General features: G+C 41.3%; 1 pseudogene; it reads right to left on the bottom strand.

Moving 5' to 3' along the window:
* Positions 1–346: 346 nt before the first annotated feature.
* LOC129561015 (spindlin-1 pseudogene) lies at positions 347–1135 on the bottom strand (annotated as a pseudogene).
* Between the last annotated feature and the right edge of the window lie 17143 nt (positions 1136–18278).

Below are 18278 nucleotides of genomic sequence, written 5' to 3'. Positions count from 1 at the left end.
GAGGCAAAAGCGCCCAACCATGCTTGCACTATGACAGCACAATAAGAGAATATTAAGAGTGAAGGGGAAAGCAGATAAAATCTTATAGTTTTATGTAACTATGATCCTAGCTCAACTTTTTACCAAACTTATCTATAACTCCCCTCCAAATAGACAGACTTCTTTTAAGCAGAAAGAGTTCTTTACAAAAAATACTGTTTTCAGATACATCTATACAGTTCTGCCGGCAAATTGTGGGCTCACAGGGACATTTAAGCTCTCATTAAAATGGAAAGCAATCAAACCTTTACATCTACAGGTGACACATTTAATAGTTTCACAAATTTGGCAAAATTCGTGAAGACATCTAGAATGCTTTCACCAAATTGTAGACATAAATATAGAAATCATCATCAAATTTGATGAAGCAGATAGACGGTTTGACCTCAACTTGATGGATGATCATGCCATTCTTTTCAGAGCCATCTTTTTTGGCACATTCCACTCGTTTGCCCACCAAGACATCTACCACTTCTCCTCGTTCCCTTTGTACTGCAAGTGAATCAGTAGAATAAGGCATAATGAGAAGGTCACCTTCTTTATAATCATCTAAGAGCTGGTACGTATACAAGATAGGATCTTCTTCATAGGTGGTATAAAACCACGTGTTCATTACAGGGACGCCTGCTAGGATCATTCCCCTCCACTCATCTTTAGAGCCATCCTCCGTTTCAAACAGGTGCTTCATTGCTTTGCTAATCACCATATCCGCTGGGTGTGCATTACAGATTTGAGATGTTGCAACTCTATCAGGGAGGACTTCAAGTGCACAAATTCTTTCATCTTTATTAAGTTCTAGTCCATAGACACAGTCAAATCCATCGTATTTTATAAGATACAAAGAAGGATTTACAGGCACCTGGTCCAGAATGGTTCCTTTCCACTGGGTGGCAGGGCTGTTACCTTCTTTCCACCCGTGGCGAATCCTGCAGCCTATGATACTCTGTTCCGGCTGAGAAACAAATGAGCTGGGTCCCACACTGCTCCGATGTTTTGTGTGAGTCGTCCTTTTCTTCATAAGGCTAGCAGATACACCAGTGATACCTGCATCAGCTCTGGACCACTGGTCAGCTGTCTTCCTTAACGAAGACTTCATTTGTCTGAAGTTACGTGAACAGTGGAACTGCTGGATGAGGATGAAAGTTCAAGATTCCCCAATTTGAAACCTTCCACGGAATTTCAGTGTTCTTATTAATCCATTACCCAAGTACTTCTTTTACAAGTTCAGCAAAAGCTCGAAATCCTAAGTATTTTGTGGGGCCGCAGAGGCCAACGTCCGTAGCGGCCAACGTCCACAGCCCGAGGTCCTGCAGCTGGCTCCCGTCCATGGCCCCGCCCCAGCCACGCCCAGCCACGCCCAACCATGCCCAGCCACGCCCAATCCTTGAGCGCAGTCCCGCCCCAGCCCTGCCCTCAGCCTTTCGGTGCCTGCACACTGAGGCCCCCTGACTGTCCCTGCCTTTGTTGACTGCATGCCAAAATCTTTATTTATAGTTGCAAAATTTCAATTATTAAAAGGGTGTGCTTGGTTTTCTTTTGATCCTGTAGGAGGTCAAGTATGCACAGTTCTTGCATTTCAAGCTCTTATGATTAAGGAAAACTGTACAGACGGAGATCATGGATCACGCGGAGCTGCAACACTGAATAACAGGATATGTGAGTTGCCTATCAGGATCCTTCCTCTGTCCTTGGCATCATCCATCCCTAGGCCCTGGGCTCACAAACATGCTGTCCTGCTGCTTGCACACATAATTCACCCGCGCTTGTCAGTGGCTAGAAAATGATGTCACCTGCTTTGTTCTCCACAAGAAAACTCTTTCAGTTCAGTTCAGTCGCTCCGTGTGTCTAACTCTTTGTGACCCCATGGACTGCAGCACGCCAGGTTTCCCTGTCCATCATCAACTCCCAGAGCTTGCTTAAACTCATGTCCATCCAGTTGGTTTTGCCATCCAATCATCTCATCCTCTGTCATCCCCTTCTCCTCCTGCCTTCAATCTTTCCCAGCATTAGTGTCTTTTCCAGTCAGTCAGTTCTTTGCATCAGGTGGCCAAAGTATTGGAGGTTCAGCTTCAACATCAGTCTTTCCAATGAGTATTCAGGACTGATTTCCCTTAGGGTTTGATCTCCTTGCAGTCCAAGGGACTTTCAAGAGTCTCCTCCAACACCACAGTTCAAAAGCATCAAGTCTTCAGCGCTCAGCTTTCTTTATAGTCCAACTCTCACATCCGTACATGTCTACTGGAAAAACCATAGCTTTGACTATACAGAATTTTGTTGGCAAAGTAATGTCTTTGCTTTTTAATATGGTGTTAGGTTGGTCATAGCTTTTCTTCCAAAGGGCAAGCATCTTTTAATTTCATGGCTGCAGTCACCATCTGCAGTGATTTTGGAGCCCAAGAAAGTAAAATCTGTCACTGTTTCCATTGTTTCTTCATCTATTCGCCGTGGAGTGAGGGGACTGGATGCTATCCATGATCTTAGTTTTCTGAACGTTTAGTTTTAAGCCAACTTTTTCACTCTCTTCTTTCACTTTCATCAAGAGGCTCTTTAGTTCCTCTTCACTTTCTGCCATAAGAGTGGTGTCATCTGTATATCTGATGTTATTGATATTTCTCCCGGCTATATTGATTTCAGCTTGCACTTCATCCAGCCCGACAGTTAGCATGATGTGTTCTGCATATAAGTTAAATAAGCAGGGTGACAATATACAGCCTTGATGTATTCCTTTCCCGATTTGGAACCAGTCTGTTGTTCCATGTCTGGTTCTAACTATTGCTTCTTGACCTGCATACAGATTTCTCAGGAGGCAGGCAAAGTGGTCTGGTATCACCATCTCTTGAAGAGTTTTCCACAGTTTGTTGTGATCTACACAGTCAAAGACTTTGGCCCTTACAGTCATTTGGGAGCTGAGAGAACTGTATTTGAAGGTGTTTGCAGCACCGTCAAAACTTCTGGCTCGATTTGACCATCTCTGTTCCATGTATGTAGAAGCCATGAACTTAATAGTCTGTTAGTATTATGACTCAAAAAAATAAAAAATAGCAAGAAAATTAAGTATTCAGTGTGCCCCAAATGGCTTTCTACTTGACTTTGGACACCAGAGATGGGAGTTTTTTTAGCTGTTCTGTAAAACTCTGTAAAGCTCATTAAACATGAGCCAGAGTGATGGGAATCTTCAAGTATCTCTACAGAAACTCATTCTGAGACTTCTTAATGATGATAAAGAAATCAAAGTAACATGCCCAGGGTCGTGCTCCTTTTTCAAAGAGTCCATAACTTTGAAGAAAGAATAATATATTATTTGGAAGGAATGTACAATAACCATGAATGTTTATAGTTGAATCATGTTTAGGAATAGCCCATGCCTTTGAAACTACTCCATGAAAAGAGTTTTGTGATTTCATCAGTTTGGGAGACCACTCTTAATACTTTCTTTTCCTTACAGGGTGTCATTGACATCTGATGAATTCTGAGAACTTCTGCAGTAAAGAACCCCTGGAAAACTTCAGATTAAACAAACAAACATAACAAACAAACAGATATCTAATGGTGAGTGTTTCAGTTATCTGCTCTGTGAGTATGTATTACCATCTTTCTCTTCTGTCTCCTCTACAAAATCCTTACTAAAACTTTGAGATGAAGAGGGTAGGTTCATGTTTTGGGTGAATGTGAAGAAGTAGTTGAGTGTATGGCAAAAGGAAAGACTGACTTTGGGTGATAGCTGGCATATGGGTTCCAGGGACAATGCAGAGTAACAAGGTGGGTAAAGCTCAACATTCAGAAAACTAAGATCATAGCATCCAGTCCCATCACTTCATGGCAAATAGATGGGGAAACAGTGGCTGACTTTATTTTTATGGGCTCCAAAATCACTGCAGATGGTGAACGCAGCCATGAAATTAAAAGATGCTTGCTCTTTGGAAGGAAAGTTATGACCAATCTAGATAGCATATTAAAAAGCAGAGACATTACTTTGTCAATAAAGGTCTGTTTAGTCAAAGTTATCGTTTTTCCATTGGTCATGTATGGATGGGAGAGTTGGACTATAAAGAAAGCTGAGCACCACAGAATTGATGCTTTTGAACTGTGGTGTTGGAGAAGACTCTTGAGAGTCCCTTGGACTGCAAGGAGATCCACTCAGTCCATCCTAAAGATCAGTCCTGGCTGTTCATTGGTAGGACTGATGTTGAAGCTGAAACTCCAATACTTTGGCCACCTGATGCGAAGAGCTGACTCATTGGAAAAGACCCTGATGCTGGGGAAGATTGAGGGCAGGAGGAGAAGGGGACAACAGAGGATGAGATGGTTAGATGGCATCACCGACTCAATGAACACAGGTTTGGGTGAACTCGGAGAGTTGGTGAAGAAAGGGAGGCCTGGTGTGCCGTGGTTCACGCGGTCGCAAAGAATCGGACATGACTGAGCGAATGAAGTGAGCTGAACTGACATATGGGTTCCATGGACAGTGCAGAGTAACAAGGTGTGTACTCATAGATACTGTGGAATTTTGGAGGAGGGACATGCAACTCAGATAGGAGGAGGTCAGAGAAGGCTTCCTAAGACTGTGGAAGCTGAGTTGAAACTTGAAGGGTGAATGGGAGTGATCCAAGTGTTCCAGTTATCATTACTATGTAACAAATTACCTCAAAACTTAAAGTCTTAAAACAACCATTTCATTTTGCTCACAATTGGGAAGGTCAGGAAATCAGCAGGGACTCTTTTTTTTAACTCTTTAAATTTTATTTTTATGGCCACACTACATAGCGTGAGGGGTCTTCACACACCAGGGATCAAACTTCTGCCCCCTGCACTGGGAGTGTGGCATCTTAACCAGTGGACCACCAGGGGAGGGTCTTGGTTGGGCATTTCTTACTTGGAGGTTCACCTGTGTTTTCAGCCAGATAACAACTGGCTGCAGTCACCTGAAAGCTACTGCCTTAGTTTTCCAGGGTTTCTGTAGCCATGTATCAAAAACTAGGTGCTTTAAAGGACAGAGATTTATAGCTCACCAATTTGGAGCTAGAAGTCCAAAATCAAGGTGTCAGCAGGGCCATACTCTGCTTGAAGACTCTAAAAGCGGATTATTCCTTGCCTCTTCCTAGCTTTTTGTGGTGGTTTAGTTGCTAAGTCATATCCGACTCTTTTGCAACCCCATGGGCTATGACCCACCAGGCTCCTCTGTCCATGGGATTTCCCAGGCAAAAATCTGTAGTGGGTTGCCATCACCTTCTCCAGGGCATCTTCCCAACCCAAGGGTCGAAACCTGGTCTCTTGCACTGCAGGCAGTCTCTTGCATGGCAGACAGATTCTTCACCGATTCCTCCAGCGGTTGCCGGTAGTCTTTGCCGCACAGATGAACCTCGTCAGTCTCTGCCTTCTTGTCAGGCGAACTTCTCCCTGTCTGTCTCTTTGCAGGGCAGGCTTCTCCTTCTGTTTGTCACTGTGTCCGTATTTCCCTCTTCTAGTAAAGACACCAGTTATTAGATTAGGAACCCCTCTGGTCTACAGCCATGCCACCCTGAACATGCCCAATCTCCTCTGGTTTTGGAAGTTAAGCAGGGTCAGGCCTGGTTAGTACTTGGATGGGAGGAACCATTCTGGTTCAGTATGCCTTCATCTTAACTTGGCTATGTCTGCAAAGACCATCTTTCCAAATATGGTTACGTTCACAAGTTCCAGAGGTTAGGACTTGACATTCCTTTTGGAGGGACACTATTCACCTCATAACAGCTGGTTGAGGCTGAATATCTACGATGTCTCACTCACGTGTCTGGCTGTTGAGGCTGGCTGTCAGATAGGAACTCAGCCGGACTGTTGACCAAAGTACCTAAGTATGGTGGTCTGGGAGAAGCTGAACTTCTTACTTGGTGGTTGATACCCCTACTCCCACGCCCTCCCTCAGCAGACATCCTGAGAACTGGGAGGAAGCTTCATGGCCTTTTCTGGCCTTGCCTCAGAAATCATATAGCATCACGTGTGTCATTCTCAATTGGTTGAAGCAGTCAAGGACTGTGAGTCCCAGTGGAGGGGTGTGAAAGAATTTGAGAGCATGGGATTACTGGTTCTTTGAAATGGAATGTTCAGTGTTTTTATAAGTGAAAAGGAATAAACAAAACAGTTAAAAGTCTTCAAAAGCCTATGACTGTTCTATTACCCACACCCCACTGACAAAAAGAGCACCAGGAAAAGAGCGGAAGAAGACAAGATACCCCTCCACGAACAGCTTTCTTTTTTAAATTTATTTTTAACTGGAGGATAACTGCTTTACAATGTTGTGTTTGTTTCTGCTGTACAATAATGTGAATCGGCTCTAAATATATGTATATCTCTCTCGAGCAAATAGTTTTTCCATTGCATTGTTCTCAGGTAAGCATTTAAGTATGCCAGTGCTAAGACCCTGGCTGATACAGACTCATGGGTCAGAGCACATTTTCTCTCTTATATTATATGTTTAAAACAGTATCATGTATTCTGATGAACTGTGACGTCCTTTTTCCTTCAGCATACCGTATTGAGAGGGGATGGACATCTTCACTGATCTCGAAGTGAATGCTTGCTCCTTTTTAATCATTCATGTATATGCATGCATTTTTGGAGTCTCCCAGGTGGCGCTAGTGGTTAAGAACCCACTTGTCAAAGTAGGAGACATAAGAGACTTGGGTTCGATCCCTGGGGTGGGAAGATCCCCTGGAGGAGGAAATGGCAGACTAGAAGGAAAGAGAATAAAGTTACCTGTGTGAAGTAATAACAGTTAGTTGTGCTGGGAAATGTTTAAAAGCCAGCTGTCTTGTTGGGGGGAGTCCAAACTTTTGGCATTTGCCATTTTCTGTGATGTGAATGTTTCTGCCAGGGCCAGTTTCAAAACAACAGTGTGACATCCTTGAATAAAAATTGGGAGGAGATGCCATCTCAGTACCCTGGAGAAGCAAATGTCAACCCACTCCAGTACTCTTGCCTGGAAAATCCCATGGACCGAGGAGCCTGGTAGGCTACAGTCCATGGGGTCGCAAAGAGTTGGACATGACTGAGTAAGGCTTCCCAGGTGGTGCTAATGGTAAAGAACCTGCCTGAGAATGCAGGAAACTTAAGAGATCTGTGCATGGGGAAGGTACCCTGGAGAAGGACACGACAACCCAGTATTCTTGCATGGAGAATCCCTTGGACAGAGGAGCCTGACGGGCTATAGTCCATGAGGTTGCAAAGAGTCAGACACACTGAAGGAACTTAACATGCATGCATGCCACCTAAATATCATCTCTAGCAAGCTGGCAGAAGCCAGCTCCAGCACCCTACTGTTTCTATCCAGCCATAGGCAAATTGGGATGAACACATTTATATGACAGCAGGAATTTAACAGATTAAAACATTATAGTAAAGTAGTTTTTCAGGAAAGTTATTGTAAGTCAAAAAGGGAGTGTTAATTAGTTAGCAGGTGAACATAAATAGGAAGCACAGGTGTGTTTGTGTACCCTCCCAATGGAGGGTACAGTGCCATTCAAGCCTTGCAGGTTTCAAATGCAGATGAAGGCAGCCTCGTGGTTCCAGGATCCTGGTATAGTGTCATGGTCTCTAAATTATTGAATGTGCTGGCTTACTATTGCAAATCAAGCTTCTCTATTTGTGGCAGTGGCAGGCAGAAGCAATGGTTTAGGGCCGGTGTTGTCTGGTAACACTGCATATCCAGTTATCAGCTGTCCTCCCCTCACTCCAGACTGGGGAGCTCAGGACGTGTGGTCTTCTCTTCGATTACCCAGTGGTCTTGGCTGTTCAACCATCCTTTCTCCAGAAGGATCAGCTCAGTTTGCTGCTCAAATATTCGGATTAAATAACCATTTGATCTGGGCCCGACTGCGAGCAAGTGTATTAAACACATGGATTTCCTTGAAGCAGGCTGACAAGAAAATCAGAGAGGCCAATTTATAAGAACATCACTGCATTTTTTTAGGAGGAAGACTAATTGTCTAGTTTAGCTGCACCCCTCCCCCAAAATCAAGATGAAAAGATTTTAAATCATTGAGAGAAAAATAAAATTTGTAAGTGAAAAAAAAAAAAAGAAGGTTTACCTGTCTTCTTTCTTAAACCAGTTTTATGTTTAATTTTTAATTAGCAACATGAGGTGGGAGGGTGAAATTATCTGAAGATAATAGAACAACCAGCATAGTTTCATTTGAAGTTCTCTGAATGTATGCTAGAAATATGACCAAAATAACATAACTGAATCTTGGAATCCAGAACCCAGGTGACAGCCTTTAAAGCTTAAAATAATAACTTTAAAGAGAACGATACATAGAAGTAGTAAATAGAAAGTATTAAAATGACAATATGTATAAACCCCTAACATGGACCATGATAAAAATATAAATAGGTTACAAAAATGTTCAGAAAAATCCTGGGATGAAGGGAGTACCAAAGTTATTATGGAAAACTAACTGTATTTTCAAGTTAAGACCAAAAATCTTGAAGTGAAATAGGTGCCAGCCTCGATCTCCTGCATGTTGTATCATTAAATGAAATTGTCAAAAGTCCAAAGGAAGAATGGATAGGACTTTGGGAATTTATTTTGATATTTTAAAACGTGTGTGCAAATTGGGTTTCTGCAATTACATGCTGTTTTAGATACTTTATTAGAAGTCAGTAGTGTCCTGATGATGGGTCGCTAGGAATAGACAGCCCTCTGTGTAGCAGTACAGAAGTGCATTATCTATAGAGAACTTAAAAACAATGATTAAAATGACTACAGGTTAATTTTCTTTTAGTCACAATCATGTGCTAGTAATTCTAAGCAATGTCAATGATGAATCTTGAAAAAAAGTTGTTGATTTAAGTTCTAAATTTTATAGTTATGGCCAAGTTTTAATTACATATTAGGTGCAAATTTGTTTGTATTATTATTTGTCCTTTAGTAAACATTGTATTTTACAAAGAAGTCAATGTAGAGAATTCCCAGTTATTTTCCTGGCTCTAACGCATGTGGATTTAGCTACAAATATGTGTTTCTATAGTGAGTTCATAATGGTTTGGAGTTCTAGCTGGTTTCTGACAAGTTCACATCCCCATGTCCTAGGATGCTACATATCCTGCACTGAAGCAGATCAGTTGCTCTGTCATGTCTGACTCTTTGCGACCGCATGAACCATGGCACGCCAGGCTTCCCTGTCTATCACCAACTCTCGGAGTTCACCCAAATGCATTGAGTCGGTGATGCCATCCAACCATCTCATCCTCTGTCGTCCCCTTCTCCTCCTGCCCTCAATCTTCCCCAGCATCAGGGTCTTTTCCAATGAGTCAGCCCTTCGCATCAGGTGGCCAAAGTATTGGAGTTTCAGCTTCAACATCAGTCCATCCAATGAACACTCAAGACTGATCTCCTTTAGGATGGACTGGGTTGATCTCCTTGCAGTCCAAGGGACTCTCAAGAGTCTTCTCCAACACTACAGGTTCAAAAACATCAATTCTTTGGCACTCAGCTTTCTTTATAGTCCAACTCTCACATCCATACATGACTACTGGAAAAACCATAACTTCGACTAAACAGACCTTTATTGACAAAGTAATGTCTCTGCTTTTTAATATGCTGTTTAGGTTGGTCATAAATTTTCTTCCAAGGAGTAAGCATCTTTTAATTTCATGGCTGCAGTCACCATCTGCAGTGATTTTGGAGCCCATAAAAATAAAGTCAGCCACTGTTTCCACTGTTTCCCCATCTATTTGCCATGAAGAGATGGAACCGGATGCCATGATCTTAGCTTTTGAATGTTGAGCTTTAAGCCAACTTTTTCACTCTCCTCTTTCACTTTCATCAAGAGGCTCTTTAGTTCCTCTTTACTTTCTGCCATAAGGGTGCTGTCATCTGCATATCTGAGGTTATTGATATTTCTCCCGGCAATCTTGATTCCAGTTTGTGCTTCCTCCAGCCCAGCGATCCTCACGAAGTACTTGGTAGGTTTGATATAAACAATGATAGTACAAAGGTTATAAAGAGGCAGAAACAGAGCTTGAGTTATTTAATTCTTTCTCTCCTTTTGTTTGTTTCTCCACTGATCTCCAGTAGCAATTTTGTTTTATTTGTATTTAAATTAGAAGCAGTGAAGCAATGTCAGCTACAAGATGTAATATTTTTGATTGGTTAGTACAAATTTAATTCCTGAAGAACATAGTTTTCTGAATTTGATTAATATCTTTAAAATAGAATTTTATTCTTTTAAATTGTTAATTGTTTAAAACTAAAAGAAAAAATGAAGAAAACAACATATTACATTAATGATATGATTTAGAAGGCAACTAAATTTTAACTTTTGTGGATGTTTCAGCTATTTTAAAATCACTTATTAATTTTATTGCCATGATATATAAAATTCATAAGAGAAAATGGTAACTGTTTGTATTTACTTGCGATTATTATTTATTTCATTTCATATTTGTACGTAAGGTAATTTTACCTCCAAAAAGGAGAAGAGTAAAAAATGCTATGTTCCATGTGATAAATACACTAGGTATGTACATAAGTGAATATGAGACTTGTATAAGTGGTGTAATTGTCCCCTATCAGGCCTGCCTTATTATTGGAATGGTTTACCCATTCTTTTAAAGAAAATCATCCATAGTAAGCCTTAAGATCCTAATCTAAAGGATGCCAGGTATAATAGATTCCATGACACAGACGTAGAGACAATATCTGCCCCCAGGAGTCTGTGGAGGAGGAGCCCTGAGCACATTGCTGCGTCACACAGTTGTCGCCAAGGAGTCAGAGACTGAGTATTCCTGAAAACAATGCTATGTAGTCAGAGTCTAAGAGCAAAACAAGCAGATGAAAATGTCCTTGGAGGCCTATTGCTGTATGCACGCATGGACACAGGTGCACACACACATGATCACACTTTGGTAAGACAGCATCTTTACCTCCTTTGACAGTACTGTCACTCAATGTGACCTCGGCCCATCTGTAATTCACAAGTGAATGATACGAGGAGTCAAAATGTCTCATTACCACAACTACTTATCAAACCTCAAACCACTGTTTCCTGCAAAATATCATGTCTGGAGATGGAATTCATCCTTGGAATTTCTTACCAGGAACCAATAAAGTAAAACAGTTGCACTGTCATATTTAAAATTTGCCTACTTAATTTGCTATCTTATATTTTTTAAATAAAAATCACCTTTCATGTTCTAGGTGGGGACAGGCAGTTGTGCAGCTTTGTTCGGTTACTGGAAAATTGCTGGTTGTGCTAAAAAGCATTTTCCATACAAAAACTGCATATTCATAAATGCTTACAATAAAAATTTTTGTTTATTATTTTTTTTTCTGGCTACACCACTTGGCTTATGGGATTTTAGTTCCCTGACCAGGGATTGAACCCAGGGCACCAGCAGTGATAGCGCCAAGTTATAATCACTGGACTGAAAGGAAATTCCCTGATTTTTTTATTTGTTCTTTCTTTTGAAAGACATTTGTTTCTAGGACGGTGTGTTGAATTCATGGTACTAGTTGAGGCAAGTTCTCCTGAGCCCCTAACTTAACATGTTTTAATTTAATCACACAGATTTAGCATGGAATCTATGCTATTTTCTTTATAAAAATTAAATCTATCTGAGGTTGGCAACAACTCTTGCATGACAGAGTTTATGAAAAAAATGAATTCCTTGTTGTGTCAGATTATTTTTTAAAGCAGGGAGTAGGAGACAGGAGCATTTATCACAAGTTTCAGGGAATACAATCTCCATTTTTCTGGTTTTCTTTTTAAGCAGTCTCTGAATGTAAACTTAGAAATTCAACACTAAAGTAATGTTAAAGGAAGTATCCAAAGTAGAACCACTCGGTCATAAGTGTGTTTTTTGTGCTGGTCTGATCAAATGTGCACACCTGGATTCAAGTTAGTTCCTTTATAGCTTTTATGGCTTCTGATGATAATGGGTAGGAAATTGTTCAGGTATTGGAACAACCTGATATACCAGTTCAAGTAAGACTGATAAGTGATGTGATTGTTTCAAATAGATTGGTGTCTGTGCTGGGTTAATAAACTTTAAGAATCAAACTGGATATTTGTTTTTTCTTGTGACCATTCCTCAGCGGGGCTGGGAGATTTGGGGAATTCGTCAGGACTGTACTTGAGAACAAAGTCAGCAAGTTCTTGATCTTCTAGGCTTAAATGTTAACAGGTCCAAGTGCAAGATTTAGAAAGACAGCTAAAGTAGACTGTTGTGTTGACTTTCCAGAGCTGTTTCTTTGCCCTGTCTCTTCAGACAGGAGCAATGCGTCCTAAGCTGAAATGTGAATGGGGGGAGAATTTGGAAATGAAAATGTGAAGTGGGAATTGGCATATTATGGAATACTTTTATCTGTTTGGAATTCTGAAAATCGAGAGGATCTATTCTTTACTTTATGGCTGAATCCTGGACACCACAGACCTTGTGGGAAACTCCCCCCCAACCCCTTTCTCCCACTGCCATCTGTCCGTAGAGCTGGTGGCAGGGGGACTCTAAGCTGGAGAAGCTACCAAGGTTCCTGGAGATGCAGAGTGGGTGGGAAGACATTTGCAAGTTTCTGGGGCACTTGTGTAGCTCTACAGAAGTGAATGAAAGCACAGCTCCAATCCAGGTTCTTGATTCTTGTATTTTAAAGTTAACATAGTAAGTGACAGAATTGTGATCAGACTCCTGTCTTCTGCTTTGTTCTACAGGGCTTATCAGTACAGGTGAACTTTTAGTGCCTCTCCGAGAGAATTAAAGAGCACAAATGGGAAATAGAAAAATAGAATAAATATATTTTTGATGTAATAAATCTTCATTGAGCACACAATGTCAGAAGATAGCTGTCTATCATATATCATTGTTATCTGAAGAATTTGTGGAATGTTTATGGTGTTTGGGGGCTGTTACCATACAATAGTGTTAGCATATAAAAGATGATAAGCTTAAAACTCTCGTTTTCAAGTTGCGCAAGTTATACCTAAAATATTCTATGTAATCTATAGTTTAGTACTGTAAATGGGAGTTTTTTTTGCCATTGTTTTCCACACATATAAATAAGAGAATCTAGATCAGCATTGTCCAGTGGAGTTTTCCTCATTGATGGAAGTGTTCTATATCTATACTGTCCAGTTTAGTAACCACTAGTCACATGTCACTATTAAGCACTTGAAATGTGGCTTATGAGACTGAATTTTTAATTTAGTTTGATTTAATTTTAATCGCCACCGGTGGCTAGTGTCTACAACAGTTGGACAGTGCAGGTCTAAACTCAATTTATTTCCTTCTAAACGATGTAGAAAATAACTCATTAAATATCCACAACAGGAATAAAATCTGAATAGCGAACTTCACTTTCACTTTTCACTTTCATACATTGAAGAAGGAAATGGCAACCCATTCCAGTGTTCTTGCCTGGAGAATCCCAGGGACGGGGGAGCCTGGTGGGCTGCCATCTATGGGGTCGCACAGAGTCGGACACGACTGAAGTGACTTAGCAGCAGCAGCAGCAGCTTTTATATAACATGCACTATCTCCATCACTCAGTTAACACTGGCTCTCTCCTGGCTTTACTGGTTATATGCAAATTCTCTGATTTCCCAATAATCTATGCATTCCTTTGAGGGAAGCTATTGTGAATTATATTTTTTTGCATTCTTTAAGCATTTACCACAGTGTATGTATGTGTACCCAATAGTAAGCATCAATAAGTATTGACTGAATCACAGCCTGTAAAGTCGTGACACTGATACACACAGATGCACACACACATACATATTTAATCCTCATTATTTGCAGATTCTCTGTATTTATGAATTTACCCACTCAGTAAACTTTGTAATCCCCAGCTCAGCACTCCCAGTGCTTCCATTGTGGACTGCAGAGGATGCTGACAAATTTAAGTTTGCCCATCGTGCACGATGAGAGGGAACAAGGCCAAATTCTGCCTTCTAGCTTCAGCTCTCATGCTATATTCAGGGTCCTTTGCTTGGTCTACTTACAGCTATATTTTTCATGTTTTTGTGCTTTTTGTTGGTGATCTCACTGTTTAAAACAGTGAAATGTTAGTGCTAAAATGTTTAGTGTTTTAAGGTGCAAGAAGGCTAATGTGCCTTACAGAGTAGATATATGAGTCAGATAAGCTTCATGGAATTAACTGTGAGTTATAGTGCTGTTGGCTGTGGGTTCAGTGTTAATGAGTCAACAGTAAATATTAAATAAGGCATCTTTAAATAGATACACACATAAAACAAGGTTCTATGTTGATCAATCAATGAAATGTAACCTGAGGCTTGTGGGAACCCAACCCTGTAAACTCTTGTCTTTCTCCTCAGGAGCAGTGCTTCAGTATTCACTAATTCATTGCTCACTATGACTTTATAGATTATAAGTAAGTAAGTGTTAGTCGCTCAGTCGTGCCTGACTTTGCGACCCCATGGACTGCAGCCCACCAGGCTCCTGTGTCCATGAGATTTTCCAGGCAAGGATACTGGAGTGGGTTGCCATTTCCTTCTCCAGGGGATCTTCCCAACCCAGGAATCGAACCTGGGTCTCCTGCACTGCAGGCAGATTCTTTACTGACTGAGCTACGTAACTATCATGAATAATGGGAATCAATTGCATATGCTTGCACATATGTGTAGTATATATAGGCATGAATGTGTATATAAAATCTGTGAATGTGTGTATAGAAAATCTGTGTTGTGTATGAGCAAGTTCTTCACTTTACAAGTCCACCATGCCTGTTATCTGAGGCAGGGGAAGGACTGATTTTAGTAGGCGATGTGTAGTAGTGCTGAAGCGAGGGGAGATTCTAGTGGAAGTTAAGTCACCTTTTCTCCTGGCCTTGTGATCACTGCTGTAAATTTCATTTGTATATGTCTTCTTTCCTTTCAGGCTTCTGGGCTCCAGCTGTGCACACTAGTTCTTTTCTCTCACATTCTCTGATAGTGTATACTTCGAAAGTATACCTGAGCATGCTTACTAAATACAGACGCATGGCCAGCCATCTGTAACTTAGGTTGATCCCAGTGAGATTTATTTGTTTCTAAATTTTGACTCCGATGTGTCTTCATTGTGGCTTGTGGGCTCCTCTAGTTGTGACATTCCGGCTCAGTAGTTGTGGCACGTGGGTTTAGTTGCCCCAAGGCCTGTGGGATCTAGGTTCCCAGACTAGGGATCAAACCTGTGTCAACTGCATTGGAAAGTGGATTCTTAAACACTGGACTACCAGGGAAGTTCCCCAGTGAGATTTATAACAAAGCTAAACATATCACTCCTCAATGGTATTACCTTTTCCAACAGAGTACTGCCGTTTTTTACATTCTCTGGGGGAGGAGGTAGGACTTGCCTGCTCTTCTTTCAGTAATTATGGTTGTGCTAGTTGAGAGCAAATGAGCCGAGGACCCAGTGGTCTTCAGTTCTGTGAATTAGCTCAGCAGCCAGGATAGGGGAGACAGGTCCCCCGGAATAAGCCAGGCTGTCATTTCTATCTGTCTCAGAGTACCTCATCTTTGAGAGGAATAAAGTCAAGAATCAAGACTGGCTTTGGCAGTTGTGAATTTTTTATTCACACAGTAAGATTCTGAAGACTGAAATAAAGAAATGGAATCTGTAATCATATAATCTGTATGACTGTAGCAGATTTCCCCTTCACACTAAGTAACCTGTGTTAAGTTAGAGATTTGGATAGAAGCTTGCTGCTTCTTCAAGAGGTATGGTCAATTTTCACCAAAATTAACTCCCAGTGTAAAACTATCTTTCATCTGTATAAGCACGAAATTTATTAGCCCTGAAGACGTTCCAGAAAACCAACCCGTTCTCTTCATTTCAAGCTTTATAAAAAAAAAAGCTAGCATTCTCTCCCCATGCAGCTTGCATCTATCAACACTCCACCAGCATGAATGGTTATGCTTGCTTGAGCAACTCTGAAGTGAGCCAATTTGAGTGCCCTTGTCTCAGATTTGAGATGCGCTCACTCCGTGTACCCTCAGCATTCATTTGACTGCAGACTGACCCAGTGCCAGGATTGTAAGCAGCTGCTATTTCATTTGTTTCTACTGACCATATTTTATTTACTGAGGGAATTTTTTCTTTGTAAAATGCTTGCATCTTTTTTACTTCTGAATTGTTTTTATTTTAGGAGGGCATCTGCTACTTCCAATCTGGAAATAATTTCAAAAGTTAGTTGTCAAATTTGTCAGCAGCCCTCATTCTCCCTTCTGTTTGTCTTTTTTTTTTTCTGTCTCAACACTTTTAAAGTTGGGTGAACACTGAACCAGAACCTTCAGATAGAGGGTGATTCTGGATCATTTAGCTGAGTTTTCTGCTGAAGATTTGGGTTTTGTTCAACTAAGTCATGTTCAACTCTTTGCGACCCCATGGACTGCAGCATGCCTGGCTTCCTTCACTATCTTCTGGAGTTTGCTCAAACTTATGTCCATTGAGTCAGTGATGCCATCCAACCATCTCATCCTCTGTTATTTCCTTCTCTTGCCTTCTATCTTTCCCAGCTTCAGAATCTTTTCCAATGAGTCAGCTCTTTTCATCAGGTGGTCAGAGTATTGGAGCTTCAGCTTCAGCATCAGTCCTTCCAATGAATATACAGGGTTGATTTCCTTTAGGATTGACTGGTTTGATTTCCTTGCTGACCAAGGGCCTCTCAAGAGTCTTCTCCAGCACCACAGTTCGAAAGCAATCTTTAGTGCTCAGCCTTCTTTATGGTCCAACTCTCACATCTCTACAAGACTACTGTAAAAATTACCGATAAGTAAACGAAGCTTAAGCTTTAGGGTCCAATCTTCCCAATGTTGTTAGAAGTTCACATGTTCTCCTGAATTTACATATTTCCGAAATTTTCTAATTTCATATTCTGTTTCTTAAAAAGCATCCTTTCCTCCCTCTTTTCCAAAACACACCATGATCTAAAATTCAAGTCCCACAAACCCTGAGTCTGTCTCTGCCCCTGTGGCTATGTGGGTGACCCTGGACCGTGTGTCGTTTTTCCTTCCACAATACTGCCAGCCTCCCTGACCTAGGAAGCTGAGACCTGTCATGCATTCTGTTAGTCTTGCTCCTTTCTTGGGAGCTGGGTTAGGCTGACAGACCTTTCGTGCTCAGATAGGGCCCTGTGATAATTGTTAACAGTTCTGTAGTTTTCTCTGTGTATTACGCAGTGTTCTTCAGAGAAACTGACCAATAGGAAATTGATTGATTATAAGGAATTGACTCATGTCATTTTGGAGGCTCCATTCCGTCCCGTCGCTCAGTCGTGTCCGACTCTTTGCGACCCCGTGGACTGTAGCCAGGCTTCTCCGGCCATGGGATTCTCCAGGCAAGAATACTGGAGTGGGTTACCGTTTCCTTCTCCAGGGGATCTTCCCGACCCAGGAATCGAACCCGGGTCTCCCGCATTGGGGGCAGACACTTTAACTTCTGAGCCACCAGGGAAGCCTATTTTGGAGGCTGCTGCTGCTGCTTCTACTGCTGCTAAGTCGCTTCAGTTGTGTCCGACTCTGTGCGACCCCATAGGGGGCAGCCCACCAGGCTCACCCGTCCCTGGGATTCCCCAGGCAAGGACACTGGAGTGGATTGCCACTTCCTTCTCCAATTTTGGAGGCTGCTGCTGCTGCTGCTAAGTCACTTCAGTCGTGTCCGACTCTGTGTGACCCCATAGACAGAAGCCCACCAGGCTCCCCCGTCCCTGGAATTCTCCCGGCAAGAACACTGGAGTCCAGGTTCGACGCATAAATTTTCCTCTGTTCATTTCTTTGCATTTGTAAAAAAAAAAAAAAAAAAAATTTCACTGCAGTACTTTTTGCTCTTATAAGAACTTGAGAGAATTGCTCTTCGTTTATAACATTCATCTATGTCTGTCTTTGGAAACTACAAAATTTTTTTTGAGGTTGATTGAAAATTTGCCACATATAAAGGCAGTTCATAACCTTAAAATGCTCATGAACCTTACTTATGTCATTATGCCCCACGTTGTCCATAATAAGTAAGAACTGACCAATTTAATTTTTTTCCCTAGGTCAGTCTGAAGCTTCAAGAATAGCTCCAGAGGGAGAGAAAGGGAGGTGTCTTGTTTCATGAGTTGAGTTTCTGCCTAAAAGTTGTTGGAAGAAAGAGGTTCCCTGATTTTTTTTTTTTTAAATAAAGAAAATTACTGTCATAGGTTAAAATGACTAGTCAAAGAGAAAATCCAATTTAGATTACAAAAGTTCAGAATGTGTGTGAGAGCTTGTGTTTTGGGGGTGGGGGAAGAAGGA

This window comes from Moschus berezovskii, chromosome 10, assembly GCF_049115385.1.
Source record: "Moschus berezovskii isolate FMDL1 chromosome 10, NW_MosBer_1.0, whole genome shotgun sequence".
Taxonomy (NCBI): Eukaryota; Metazoa; Chordata; class Mammalia; order Artiodactyla; family Moschidae; genus Moschus; species Moschus berezovskii.
This window is presented reverse-complemented; position numbering and strand designations above follow the sequence as displayed.